Source organism: Octodon degus, unplaced genomic scaffold, assembly GCF_000260255.1.
Source record: "Octodon degus isolate 3935 unplaced genomic scaffold, OctDeg1.0 scaffold00228, whole genome shotgun sequence".
NCBI lineage: Eukaryota > Metazoa > Chordata > Mammalia > Rodentia > Octodontidae > Octodon > Octodon degus.
In genome coordinates this window covers 1,925,043-1,938,444 of record NW_004524804.1, presented here as the reverse complement: position 1 = coordinate 1,938,444, position 13,402 = coordinate 1,925,043, and positions in this window count along the sequence as shown.

Sequence of the window (13,402 nt, the reverse complement as noted above, 5' to 3'; positions counted from 1 at the left end):
GACTGCAGCAGTCCCCATATTGTCATGTAGAATCATTACATTCACTTGAGGGAAAATATATAATCTTGGTCATTTTCATTCATTTTCATTTGCCTCACCTTCCCTTAGTCCCCTCCCCACAGGTTACCAAGTGACCCTGCTGTTCAGACTGCAGTCAGTGTGTCAGAACGTAACACAGAGGCCGCCAACCCTTAAGAGTCTACGGTCTATGAAGATCATTCTTACCTCTGGCCACCTGCAGTCTGTGGAAGACCCCTTGGTTGTATTGGTCATGCGTTCTGGCTACACCTCATTCTCTTGAAATTAAATACCTGTCTCACTGAGTGTTAACTGTTACTATCCACTTCTTGGGTGGGTTCTCAAGGTAGAAAACAATTTTTAGAAAGCAAAATAAAGCAAAGTGCCTCCTTAGTATATGAAAGTCTGTGGCTCTTCCACAGTTATTTTGATTTTACAGGGAAGAAAAGCAATAGCTCCCCTTGGTGAAGGTGGGGAAGACACTTCCTACTCCACCTCACATTGGAGGCCAGAGGCAAAGCCAGAGCCCATCTCCTCATGGTTCTTGACATCATAAGTTTCCCTTGAAGCCAGAGAAGTATCTCCACAGTGCTTAGCCAAGCTGAAACCTTAGCACGTTTGCTGCAGGTGCTCTAGCCCTTGGCCCTGGCTGCAGATTTGCTCTGAGGGGTTATCATCAGAGTTTTTCAGGTAGGTGATCCCTCAGATGCATGTGTTGGGTGTTTAGCTAGAATGGGGGCATTTTCCTCACAAATTCATCATTTAGCATCTCAGAATGAAGGGATAGGGCCACCAGGCTAGTGTCTGGGTCCTGCATGAAATTTAAGTTCTTATCCTAAACAAAGAACTTTGCAGGACTCATAGAAGTCATAGGAAAGGCAAGGGTTCCCTGGAAAGGAAGTGTCATCCGAGGAACAAGACCCAGTGACGGGGAAGTGCAGGTGAGTGTGGCCGGCAGAGGCAGTGGGTTTTAGTTCTGAAGGCAGAATACCTCTGGGAGCCCACCTGTGAGCAGCGGCCAGACAAGGCAGCCTTGGGTAGTGAAGGAAACCCAAGAATCGACTCCCCGCAAGCTGCACACACAGATACAGTGAGTGACAAGGCTGGCTTTTCTCACATCTTCCTAGAATTGGGGAAGTGTCTGGGGACTGTAGCTAGCTGGGCTCTGTGCAGTTGAGATTTACCCTCATAAGGAAGGCTGCTTTGGCTATGTGGGTCGGAAGAGAACCAGCACGGCTGAGCAGGCCCAGCAAGGACTCAAGGTAAAATGTGCTGGCCCTTGGCCTTGGCATTAACAGTGGTCCCTGCTGAACAGGTAGGGTATGTGCGCTCAGGCCTAGGCCTGAGATTGAGAAGGGGGTGTGAGCATACTTCAGGTTCAGGTCTGGATGTGACACAATGTGGTGAGGGTGGGGGGCCCTCGTGATCCCCAAGAGCCAGAAGGCTTCCTGTCTAAGATGAACCTGTGGGTGAGGTGCTTCCCACGCTGGGCATCTCCTACCTCAGCTGCAACTCAACGCTGACTCCAGCTGAAGTGGTGAACGACACCTCCTCAGTGAGCTTCAGGCCATCAACCAGGTTTGCAGTGGAGGGCAGGCTTGTCCTAGATGTTCTCCTTCACAGCCATGAAGATGTGTGTGCAAATTATTGGTGTGTCCCGATGAACCCAGGTGAAGCCTTGGGCCAGGTGGACAGGTCAGCACCCAGCCTTCCGGGGACTACTATCCGGGGCTGGGGTGTTTGCTTCAGTGCTGAATGTGAAGCACGTCGGGGAGAGCTGAGATCAGCGCTGCACGTTGGTCTCGGTAGGCTGCTATGGACTGTGCTGATGCCCACGCTGACACATGGAGCCCGAGACAAGACAAGCAGATCGTGCCTGGTGCCCGGTGGTCAACTCGGCGAGTGTGGCTGATGAATCCGAGAGGTACACTGGACGTAAGCCATGGGAAACACAGAGCGAACTCTCTGGAAAGTATTTTCATGTTTCTTCGTGGTCAGTGCCTTCCAATCCCAAGTTATTGGTCACCTGGCTATTTAAATATTAAATCTACTTTGAGCATTGGAAGCCCCCAGAGCAACATGCAGGTTTATCTTTCCTAGAACCGCCCATCTACTGAACCAACAAATGTTGAAATCTCTGCCTGCAGAAAGGGTTCTTTCCAGTAGCAGACCGGCAGCGTTCTCCTCACACAGGCTGCGTGAGCTCGCAGCAGCCAATCCAGGTCCAGCCACGAGGCTCACAGTTCTAGGTCTTTCCGGCAGCGTGCAGCATGTGGCCGTGCTCGTCGTCGGACTCCAGCCAGGAGAAAGGGGCTGAGGATGACCACGGTCACGGCAGGAATAGTGGGTCTGACGTAGGATCACGGCATGCCATGCCAGCTTCCAGGATAAAACAAACAAAACCAGACAGCAAAGCTTCCCATTCGGTTGTCTGCTCCTCAGCCACCGTTTTATTGTGTGAGACCATCGTAAGATCCCTGACATCTGCAATGGACAAGCATCAGCTTCCCCGGATTTAGTTAGTTATTAAGGTACTGCAAACATGTACTAATGTAAATAAAACAAAAAATCATTTTATGACATGTTAAGTAACCATATCGGAGCACAATCTCTGTGTTTGCTCTACGGCCTTTTTTCAGCTCTGGGAATTTTTGCTATTTGTTGAAATTAGAAACATAGCAAATAAGAACCAATTTTATTTTTCTAGCCTGTGAGTTCTTGAAAACCTAACTGAAAAATAAGAGTTAATTATTAATCCATGTTCTTTTTGCAGCATCTTGCGATCCACCACAAACCAATCAACACTGTCTGCAGTTTGCCCAAGTGCGCATGCCCAGCCCTCTGAGCACGCTTTCCCACCTCCCGCTACCCGGGCGGTACTGCTGCGGCTGCCCCACCAGCACCCAAGTCTCCAGACCACCTTTCAGTAATGCAAAGTACACCCCTTGTAAAGGCCTGCTTGGAAGTAAGTGGATCACAGAAATTCTGCAGCCCATCTGGTAAAAGTACTGTGACACCACAGATTTAATCTTCATTTTTCTGGTTGGTGATGAGGTTAGACATTCTTGTCATGTGCTTTTGGTAAGCTTTTGTTCAGAATAATTTGTCCTTCGGCCAGGGAGTTAGCTTAATGGCCTAAGTGCCGACCTGGCAAGCACAAAGTCCAGAGTTTGATTCCTGGTAACTCCCTCTATACACCTCACCAAAAATGATTGATCTGTTCTTATCACCATCCTCCTACTGAGCTTTTCATCATTGTTTTCTTCTTATTGATTTATGGAATCTACATTATGCTTTATCCATCTACCTCGTCGATAATGTTCAGGAAATGACATAAAAACAAAGCATGTGACTCACAAGTTCTGAGCCGTGCAGGGCCCGCAGCAAAGAGCCGTGAGTGATAGTGGTTGGTTCCTTAACTAGAAAGTTGATATTTAAAGAATGTTAATAACATGTATGATTTTTATTTTATAACCTAAAATAAGTTGTGGAGATACTGACTAGCTCTTTTTTCTCTTTTTTAAAGAGAATGAAAAAATAGTAAAAAAAAAAAAAAAAGAAAAGAAAAATTAGAAATGATAGAGAATTTCACTAAACAGCATAATAGGAATTCAGCAATGGTTGTTGTATTGTATAATGTCATCAAATTAGTTTCTCAGATCACTGCACATAAGCATGCAAAATTGGTCAAAAAAGTTATGATATTAAAAATGAAAAATTTAAACATTAACTGCTCCTTTCAATAGACCAGCAGAAATCAGCAGCACAGTTATTCAAGCTATCCTGAATACATACAGAAACATACTTTTCCTTTCCTTCTTTCTTCGTCCTTTCCCTCATCCCAAGTTTTCCTTCACTTTGAACAGACTGTTGCCCTTTCTCAGTATTTATTGTACCTTTCAGATTTTATTTGTCCTCTTGGGTTCTTACACTAACAAGACAATACAATATTTGTACATGTGGGTCTGATTTATTTTGCATACGAGTATGGTCTTTAGTTGTATCCATTTACCTAAAAAGCCTCAAAGCTATCTTTTTAGATATCTGAGTAATACTATTTTGTATAAAAATACCATTTTTTTAAATCCTTTATTCAGTTGATGGGCATTTGGGTCGTTTCCAAGATTTACATGCTACAAATTGTGCTGTTACAAACATGGGTGCACATATATCTCTGTGGTACAATATTTTTAGTTCTTCTGGGAAAATATCCAGGAGGGAGAATAGCTGGGTTGACTGGGACTTCTAATTCTAGTGTTCCGAGGAGTCTCCACACTGGTTCCATACTTGTATACAAGTCTACACTCCCACAGCAGTGAAGAAGGGTTCCTTTTTCCCCACAGTGCCTGTAGCATTTTTTATGGTTGACTGATGACAGCCACTTTTTCTGGGGTGAGATGAAGCTGTTTTGTCTTAATTTGCATTTCTTGAATGACCACTGATGTTGAATATTTTTCACATGTTTATTTTCCATTTGCATTTCTTCCTCTGAGATATCTCCATTCATCTCAGATGCCTAGTTTTTGATTTGGTCTCTGAATTTTTGGGGGGGGCTGACTTTTTTCACATTCTTTACATTTTCTAGATAGTAGCCCTTAGTCAGAGGGACAGTCCCCTATAATTTTCTCTAATTCATGTTTTTTTTTTTTTTTTTATGTATTTAGGGTTTTTTTTTTTTTGGTGGAATTGAGGATTGAACTCAGGCCTTTTTTTTTTTCTCTTCTGGTGATTTCTTTTGATGTACACAAATTTTTCAAAAAGATGAGATCCCAGCTGTTGATTCTTTCAAGTATTTCCCACTCAGTTTGGTTTTTGTCCGTGAATGCTCTGCCTACCCCATGTCTTTAAGATTTCTATCTACTTTCTCTTCCAGTAGATTTAGTGTTTCTGTTTTTGTTTTTGTCTGTCATATTTTAGTGAAGGGTGAACAGCATATTCAGGGTCTCACTACTAGATCAGATTCAGTGATCCACCTGTTTACAGCCTCCCGAGAGCTGGGATTACAGGCGCTTGTCACAATACCCAGTCTCAATTGCCATCTCAGCATGCCTCAGAGTCTAGGTCGGCATGGCAGGCCCAGGGATTGAACCCCGGGCCGCTGCACCTGTTTGCAGGTGCTTTCATCCACTGAGCTATTTGGCCAGCCCTAGTGTTTCTGTTTTAATATTTAAATATTTGATCCATAAAAATTAAGAAATTTAAGACTATACATAACTGTGCTCATTGTAGAATGAGGCAACATATTCGTCTTGTTAGAAAAAAATTTGAAAAATATTAGTTTTGCAAAGCTTCCGGCATCAGATCTAGAGAGGTGTCAACTTTATTTACTTTTCAGATTACTGATTTTAGTTCAATAATATTTACACTTACCCATTTTTGTTTTCTCATTCTTGCTTACTTGAGCAGATACATGTTAAGCTATTTAGAGCTCTGGCAAATATAGTTGTAATCTACAAGGTCACAGTCCTCAAGAGCTAGACTACCATGTTTAAGAAACCAAACTAACACACAGGTGGAAGTGCACCTGAATGACAGTGTGGTTTCACTGTGACAGACAATGTGAAGAGAGTCAGAAAGCAGGCAACTCCCTCTGAGGGAGATGAACAGATTTGCAAATGCCATCGTGGGCCACGAAGTGAACAAACTCATCTGGCCGCTTACAGTAATGACTCCGCTGCATGGCCCAGTGCTTCCTCGCTGTGCCTGCAAGCCAGGCCTGCCGTCCCCCGACAGTGCCCTGGAGGAGGGAGCACGTGCTTCCCTGGCATCTTCCTCAACGTTTCACCATGCCAGTCCATGTGCAGTTACTGAGCCTGGGGACTCTAGGCCATTATAGTCTACACTGTCACAGTTTAAGATTACAAACAACTACAGAGACGGCACACATATATAAACAGTGTGACGCGGCCCGGGCTTCTGTTCTACCCACACACCCCACTCGCTAAGGCAGGCCTTGCCTTGTCATAAAAACAGAATAAGCTTTCAGGATTCACATCAGATTATTCTCTCCTCTTTGTTAGACTTCATATATGAACTTTCTTATATCTACATAATCAATTCTAGCTCAAAAGATGAAGATTAAAAGAAGTTAAAACCTTCTATGGTTGAATATCACATATGTGGAAAAAAGAGGGGAGGATTTCTTTTTGTGAATGATCAGCTGCCTCATGACAAATTGCTGCCACAGTTAACAGCTGAAAAGGAATGCCTATGTGAGGTCACAGGAGGCAAGAAAAGGCACACCTCTTAGAGCTTGCAGGGGTGACAGCTTCCGCATGCACAGCCGTAGGCTCCTCATGCTGTTCAGAGGCTAAGGGGGTTGAAGAGCTTCAGGAGGGCCTCTAGCTGTATCCATTCACCTAAAAAGCCTCAAAGCTATCTTTTTAGACATCAGAGTAATACTCCATTGTGTAAAAGATACCATATTTTCATCCATTCCTCAGTTGGTGGGCATTTGGGCCGTTTCCAAGATTTAGATGCTACAAATTGTGCTGTTACAAACATGGGTGCACATATATCTCTGTGGTGCAATATTTCTTGTTCTTCTAGGAAAATACCCAGGAGAGGAAAATCTGGGTAATGGGCCTCTCAAGCTGGTGGGCGCTGGCGCGCGACAACCAAGCTCCCCACAAGTCACGGACGCCTCAGCTCTGCTCCGGCTGCTGCGGGAGCCCTGTCCTTGCCGCCTCCCCGCGGGCGCCTTGCAGCGGGCAGCCCTCCCACACAGCGGTTCTGAGAACGCCCGGGACCTGTGACCGCCTGCGTCCAGCTCAGCGCGCTGCTGGGCAGTCTGTTACTTAAAGTGAGTCTCTGAGACCATTCCATGCCTGCAGAAAGGGGACACAGACCACGGACGTGCGTAACTGAGCATGGCTGCCCACCCAGAGCACCGCAGCTGCCCAGGCGCCCGGTAACCCTCCTGTGCTAGGTCTGGCTGCTCCTGCCTTCTAGAAACCTCTGGTCACTGTGATGACAGCTGGTCACTAGCACGCACTTGGCAAGCCATCTGGCCTCTGCATTTCCTGCTTGCTTATCTCATGTAAGCTGTGGCCCCCCAGAGAGCAGGGCCTGGCATTCTGGGGATGAGCCCGTCAGGGCCCATCAGCGTGAAAGCAAGTCTGGCTCCAGACCCTGGGCATCCTTCAGTGTTTCTCCTTGTGCTGCATAAATGCACAGGCTCACTTAGAGCTGTGTGCAGGTGACTAAGTCCATTCAGTGGTGGACAGAATTACAGAACTGTCAAGCCAAATTGTATGAAGCAGGGAAAGAGGTGCAGCTGCACCGGCAAGGTACAGTGAGGCCCTCAGTCATCGTCTCCACTCTGCGCTGACCAGACCTTCTAACTGAAACAGCAGGGATAAGGGAGCTAAGGAAAATAGAACTGCTGTTGGAAGCGCAAAACACGAAGTTTAATGCAAGCTGCGCTGGGGGCCAGAGTAAGCTCAGTGGGAAAGCGCTTGCCAAGTATGCACAAGGTCCAAGGCTCCACCCTCGATATCATCAGAATAAGTATCTGAATAAATAGTTTAATTGAATAAAAATACCTGGACAGGAGTACAGTGCTGAGGCAGAGCGTAATATGAAAAATATGATCTATCATAGAAATATTTCCAAAATATCTGTGCCTCCAAAAATCAATGCAGTTCCTGCCAGCACAGTAGAATTTCATTCCTCTGTTAACCAACGAGCGGACTGTATTATTTAGTGTGTAGAATTAGTGGTAATCGAGAAGGAGAAAGTACCTAAAACATTAAACGATAGTAAGGGGATTTACAACTCTCTGAATTACACAATTTGTAGCAATTACACAGAAAAATAAATCAGGGCCCTAAGTAGAGAGTTGTTCACATCCAAGCCCAGCTCACCCAGTGGCCAACCAACCACAGCAGGGCCACTGGGTGCAGGGCAGTTGCGCAGGGTCAGCTGGGGATTCCTTTGGAAACAGGCGAAGTGAAGAGCACCCCGCTCTGCCCGCTCCAGCCACAGGAGGTACACACAGCTGTCCTTGGCGGCTGCCCCTAAGCCCAAAGCAACCGAAGCAAAGCAAATATTCCCTAGCACTCGAATGCACAAATACGTGTGCACACACAGGAAACCAGTGTGACAACTGGTGATAAATATAAACAACGGGCAGCAATGGACTGTATACTCAAACATACACTGAGTGAAAGAAGCCAGAAGCACAAGCACGCACTCCGTAAGTGAGGTACAGAAGGTTCAAAAGTGGATGAAGTAGCGCGTATGAATGTCAGAAGAGAAATTCGATGCTTAGCAAATGACGCCTGACGATGAAAGGAGTCCCCAAGATGTTTTCTGTGCTTTGAGTAACTTCAGCTTAATTTTGTTTTGTGAAAAAATCCTAGATGCTGTTCTGCAATACATTCATGCTGCAGTTTGGACTTACGTTTCTAAATGAGTGTTATTCTTTGACACAATTCATGAAATAGACTTTTTTTTTTTTTTTTTTTTGTAAAGTCCAGATAAGGAAAAACTATTACTGCATAGAAAGTTGTATGTTTCAGAAGTTCTGTCTTTTAAGGAAGTCCACAATTTTGGTTTAATTTATATGTAGAAATTCATGATGGTAAAACTAACTTAAAAAATCTAGAACATTCCTCTGGTTTTATTGACTATAATGAGAAGGGAAAACTGTACAAGAGAAATTGTTCTTTTTAAAACTTTGTTCTTCTGCAACTGCCTGGCTCTGCGAGTGCTCCGTGGTTCTGTCACTACATTGCTGACCCGGAACAGGCGAGCGCGAGGGAACCCGCAGGATGCCTGCCTGCCCCGCCGCGCTGAGCCGCCAGAACTGACGACCGTTGATCCAGCCCTGTAACTGCGGAGGTCGCCCTGCGATCAGAAAATCCACCTGCTGTCTGTCTCGCCTTTGGGCCTCCTTCATCTCTCCTGCTTGCATGTCCCCAGAAGCACTAGACCACCAGAGATCGGGCCTGGTGCCCGGGCAGTGAGCCTGGTCAGTGCCCGGAGATGCGAGCACAGCTGCTCCGAATGCTGGATTTCACGCTGGTGCTTCCTCCTGCTCTGTAACGCGATCAAGTAAAGTAAATAAAAAAGAGCAACTGTGAAGTAAACACGTCATGAAAATCTGAGTGAGCCCAAAAGTCAGCCTAAAGAACTGAAAAGAAATGACTCCTGTCACATTTGCATGGTTCTTTAAGATTTTATTTAATCCCGTAAAATCTATAGGCATTTTACAAATTGCTTGCTGTAATGTATGGGCTATTTAGGCTTTCAATTAGGCTACTAGAAACCGTCTTCCAGCAGCAGGATATGTGTTCAGTGTAAGTAGAGGCAGAGCTCCAGAACTCAATATGCAAATGCACCCATCAAATCTACCTGCTCACGCTAGAAGGGTTATTGCATTTAAAAAAAGTACAGTAATGGTCTCGTTCTGTTCACCTCTTGCAGATTTTGGGAAAAACATGATAAGAGGGGGACACAAAACTTCAGGGAAGGCCAGGCATGGTGGCCCATGCCTGTAATCCCAGCCCTTGGGAGGCAGAGGCCGGAGGAGTACTGTGAGTCCAAGGTCACACTGGATGCCCTCTCAAAATAATGAAAAGCAAAATCAAACTTCAGGAAAGTACGGATTCAGTATTTTGGTGTAGGGAGAATCTCTACTTTTTAGGAGGAAAGAAAGAAATACAGGTAGGAAAAAAAACTCTGAATTTAAGACAACATAATGAAAACTAGCAGTTACAGGGGTAAAATAGCCAAGTTTTGGAAGCTAAATCTGGTCACTTTTATTGACATAAAAGTCACTTTTTAAAAACAAGAATTTGTGCTCTCTTTAAAAAATAAAAAAAAAAATCAAGAATTAGATTTCACATATCGTGAGAAATGGCTTCTCTTAGACACGACAGTCATGTGAGTGCGAAGGTGGCCCTTGGGTTCTGGGGGTCATGTCAGAGCGCCGCAGTCCTCACGGCCTGGGAGAGAGAACAGCTCTGCCCGCCTGCACATGGCTGCCCGAGCGCCCAGCGTCCGCTCCACCCGAAGGCGGGCGTCACTTGCGCATGACGGTCAGCTTACCTTATGATCCTACAAAAGCTTCTGCTCTTTAAAAAATTCTGCATTTTAGACCAGAATTGTCTTATATTTATTAATGAAGGTTATTGACAATCTGCCTCTCGGTGCTTTAATGCAGTTGTCGGAAGTTATCGTCTGATACGAATACGTTAATGGCGTTTATCTGCGTGCTGACAGCCGAAGGGACACGGAGGAGCCACGTGCCAGGAGCTGTTTAAAGGCACACGCGGAGGCTTCATCAGGCTGTACGTGCAATTAGCGCCTTCCATCGTGACCCAGAGTCATGCTTTTGCCAAAATTTCATTACTGATGTATATGACAATTATTTCAATTCATATTTAGTTTTGTGGTCCAATTATATTGGTAAAGGAAAAACAGTAATATTTGTAAACACCTCATATTTCCTTCAAGAAGTCTGGCTTCAAATGCACTAGAAAGTAAGACGTATTTCTTACCCTGAAGCCCGTGACAAAACAGACTCACCTGACTGATTTTCAGATTAAGCCAGTCTGTCTCCTCCCAGGCAACGCTGCTGAACCTGGCTGGATGATAAATAATGCAGCCCGTACTGGGAGGCCATGGACGCTTCCCCTTGCAGAGCTTAGGAGTACAATTTTCTTAGGCCCCCAAGGAACGGGATGAGCAAATCACTCAAGTAGAAAATAATGAGTTAAAAATAGAAGTAGAACAGGCAGGTATTTCACAGGCTTAATCAGTCTTCTTTAATTAAAAGACCTGAGAGTACGTGTATGTGTGTGAGCAACATAATGAGCTACTTTCCGTTATAAATACCTCCAAAGTACAAGCTGCGCCCAAAGTGTGAACATACTGTGTGTAGCAATGGAAATGAGGACCATGGTAAAGTTTGCCTTTAATTCTTTAACCCATACTTTATAAGCCATGAAAAAGATATATAAACCAATACATAAACCAACTCTTAACTCTGACTCAGTAGGTAGAATTTGAATATAGTCACGGTGCCTCTTGCCTTTTATCCTATCGCCTTGTGTGTAAGGGGGACATTGTGATCACGTGATGTGGGGAGATGGATGCACTTCTTGTCCCCATCAGCTCCCTCAGCTGCCCTCAAGCAGATCATCCTGGGGAGCACACCGTGCACCAGCTGGGGAAGCACAGCAGCAAGCGGAGTCCCAGCTTGTGGGAGGCAGGTGAGCAGGATCTCAGGGTGACTCCCAGATGCTCAGAGTGCGTGTCATCGAGAGCCGGCACAGAGAGGAGCGTCAGTCCACCAGCACCAGCACTGGGTTCTGCAACCGCTGTGTGGGCTCAGCAGAGGAGGACAAGTGCAAAAGAGCCACAGCTGTAGGCAGCGCCTGCACCCAGCTGGCAGCCCAGCTCGGCTCCTGACACACGGGCCTCCAGGAGCTGAGCGTGCAGGGAAATCCCTCAGTGAGGACACTCAAGCTCCAGGAAGTTCTGGCAGCTCCCGAAAACGCATAGCCAGCCTGAAACTTACAATGCAGACATTGTTATGCTTCTTTTAGGATAACGAGCATATGGAGGCTTGGAAGAGTGAGAGATTTGGGATTGGGCCAAGCTCTGTGGGATCCTAAACACACACAGACACACACAGACACACACACACACACACACACACACAATCTATTTCCTCTCTAAAGCCACACCATCCTTTAAGTCCATAAAACTTTATTTCACTCCTAATGCGTTATTACCGAAGGAGGACAACAAGAAGGGTTTTCAATGAGGAAGATTAGAAAGTGTTTTAAGGCAGGGAAACCTTCACGCCATTTGGTTTCTGGCTTATGCTGATGCGACGTGTTCTGAAGCTAGAACATTTAACACTCACTTGCCACATGCCCACCACATTGGTAAACATTTTCGACCATAAGTGTATTTAATATTCAAAATGCGGTGTAGGAACTTGCTACCCAAACATGGAAGCTGAGGCACATGTAAGTTAAGAAGTCTCTTCAAAGGCGCAAACTGCAGTAAGGGGTAAAGCTGGGATTTAAAGCTAGACATTGCGACCCATGCCTTGCACTGAATTTGCACTTACCCATCACATCTTAAGAAGCCCTGCTCCTCCCGCCCCGTCCCCCCACCCTTGGTGGCCTGTCCCTCCCCGCTGCCCCTCTCTGGTTCATGTGCAACTTGAGATGAGTGCGCTGCACGTGTATAGCCCAATCCATTGTTGAGTGGTACTCTGGGCCGTGTTCTTTTGCAAGTAGAGTGGTTGGAGTAATTAATAATACAAAGCTTCTCTCTTTAATGTGTTTACATCTAAGAGAAAGTAAAAAATAAACCATCAACGTACACAGAGCATCTGCTTGGTAAGTAAAAGGAAGGCATGTGCTTACAGACCAAACGGAGGGGAAAATTCAAGTGTGAAGATGGTATTTGAAAAGAGATGAAATGCTGAAATGCAGAAAAAGAGAAACCAGCATTTCCCGTTCAGAGAAAACAGCGCACAGAGGGGAGCAGCCTCGTGGTGCTCATGTCCGTTCTAGGGGAGCGCTCAGACTGCCCCGGAGCGCAGGGAGTCTAAGGGCGCTCACGGGCGGGACCCTGCTGTCCGGCACAGGCCCAGAGCGAGATGCAGTTAGGTAGCTACGGCTCAGCACGGGCAAACACGCGCAAGCCGGATGCGGCACTACGTAAGAATGCAAGCATGCGATAAGAACCTGTATCAGAATTATACAATAAAGACACACCCACGGGCCGGGGCGATGGCTCAGTACATTCAGTGCTTCCCTGGCAAGCACAAGGGCCTGAGTTCAATTCCTGGTTCTGAAAAAAAGACACAGGCAACTGCTGTGGTCTGCTCTGCCCCGTGCTGCCTGCTGTTGCTGCTCCTGTCTTGCACATGTGTGATCCTTAACCTGGGACCCTCACCCTCAAAATCTCCCTGGAGCCCCACAAGTGGGCCAACAATGGGGTTCCATCCAGCGAGCAAATGTGAGGGAGACAGAAGCTGAAGTCTGCAAGTGGTGAGGGTATGGATGAAGAGCTGCAGGGCCTTTGCACCTCACAGCCTTGCACTTCGAGGAAGTCAGAGGCCACTCAGCCCCTGGGACATTTGAACGCGGAGGTGAGTGCTTTGGCCAGACTTGTAAATGTTCAGGTTTACTACTGTATTAACAATGGTAAGAAAGGCCCTGGGGCTTGAGCATCAGCACAGAAGAAAAGAATGGCAGCTGTGCGTGCAATCACAGCAGGAGCTTCTTGTGGCACACAGGAGAGGTGATGGTGGCTGCACTGGAGAAGGCAGCAGTAGAAGACGAGGAAGCCTCAGAGGCCAAGGACACTGCGAGGGCGAGCCCGCGGGACACAGCGGCCGGCGCTGCGCGAAGGC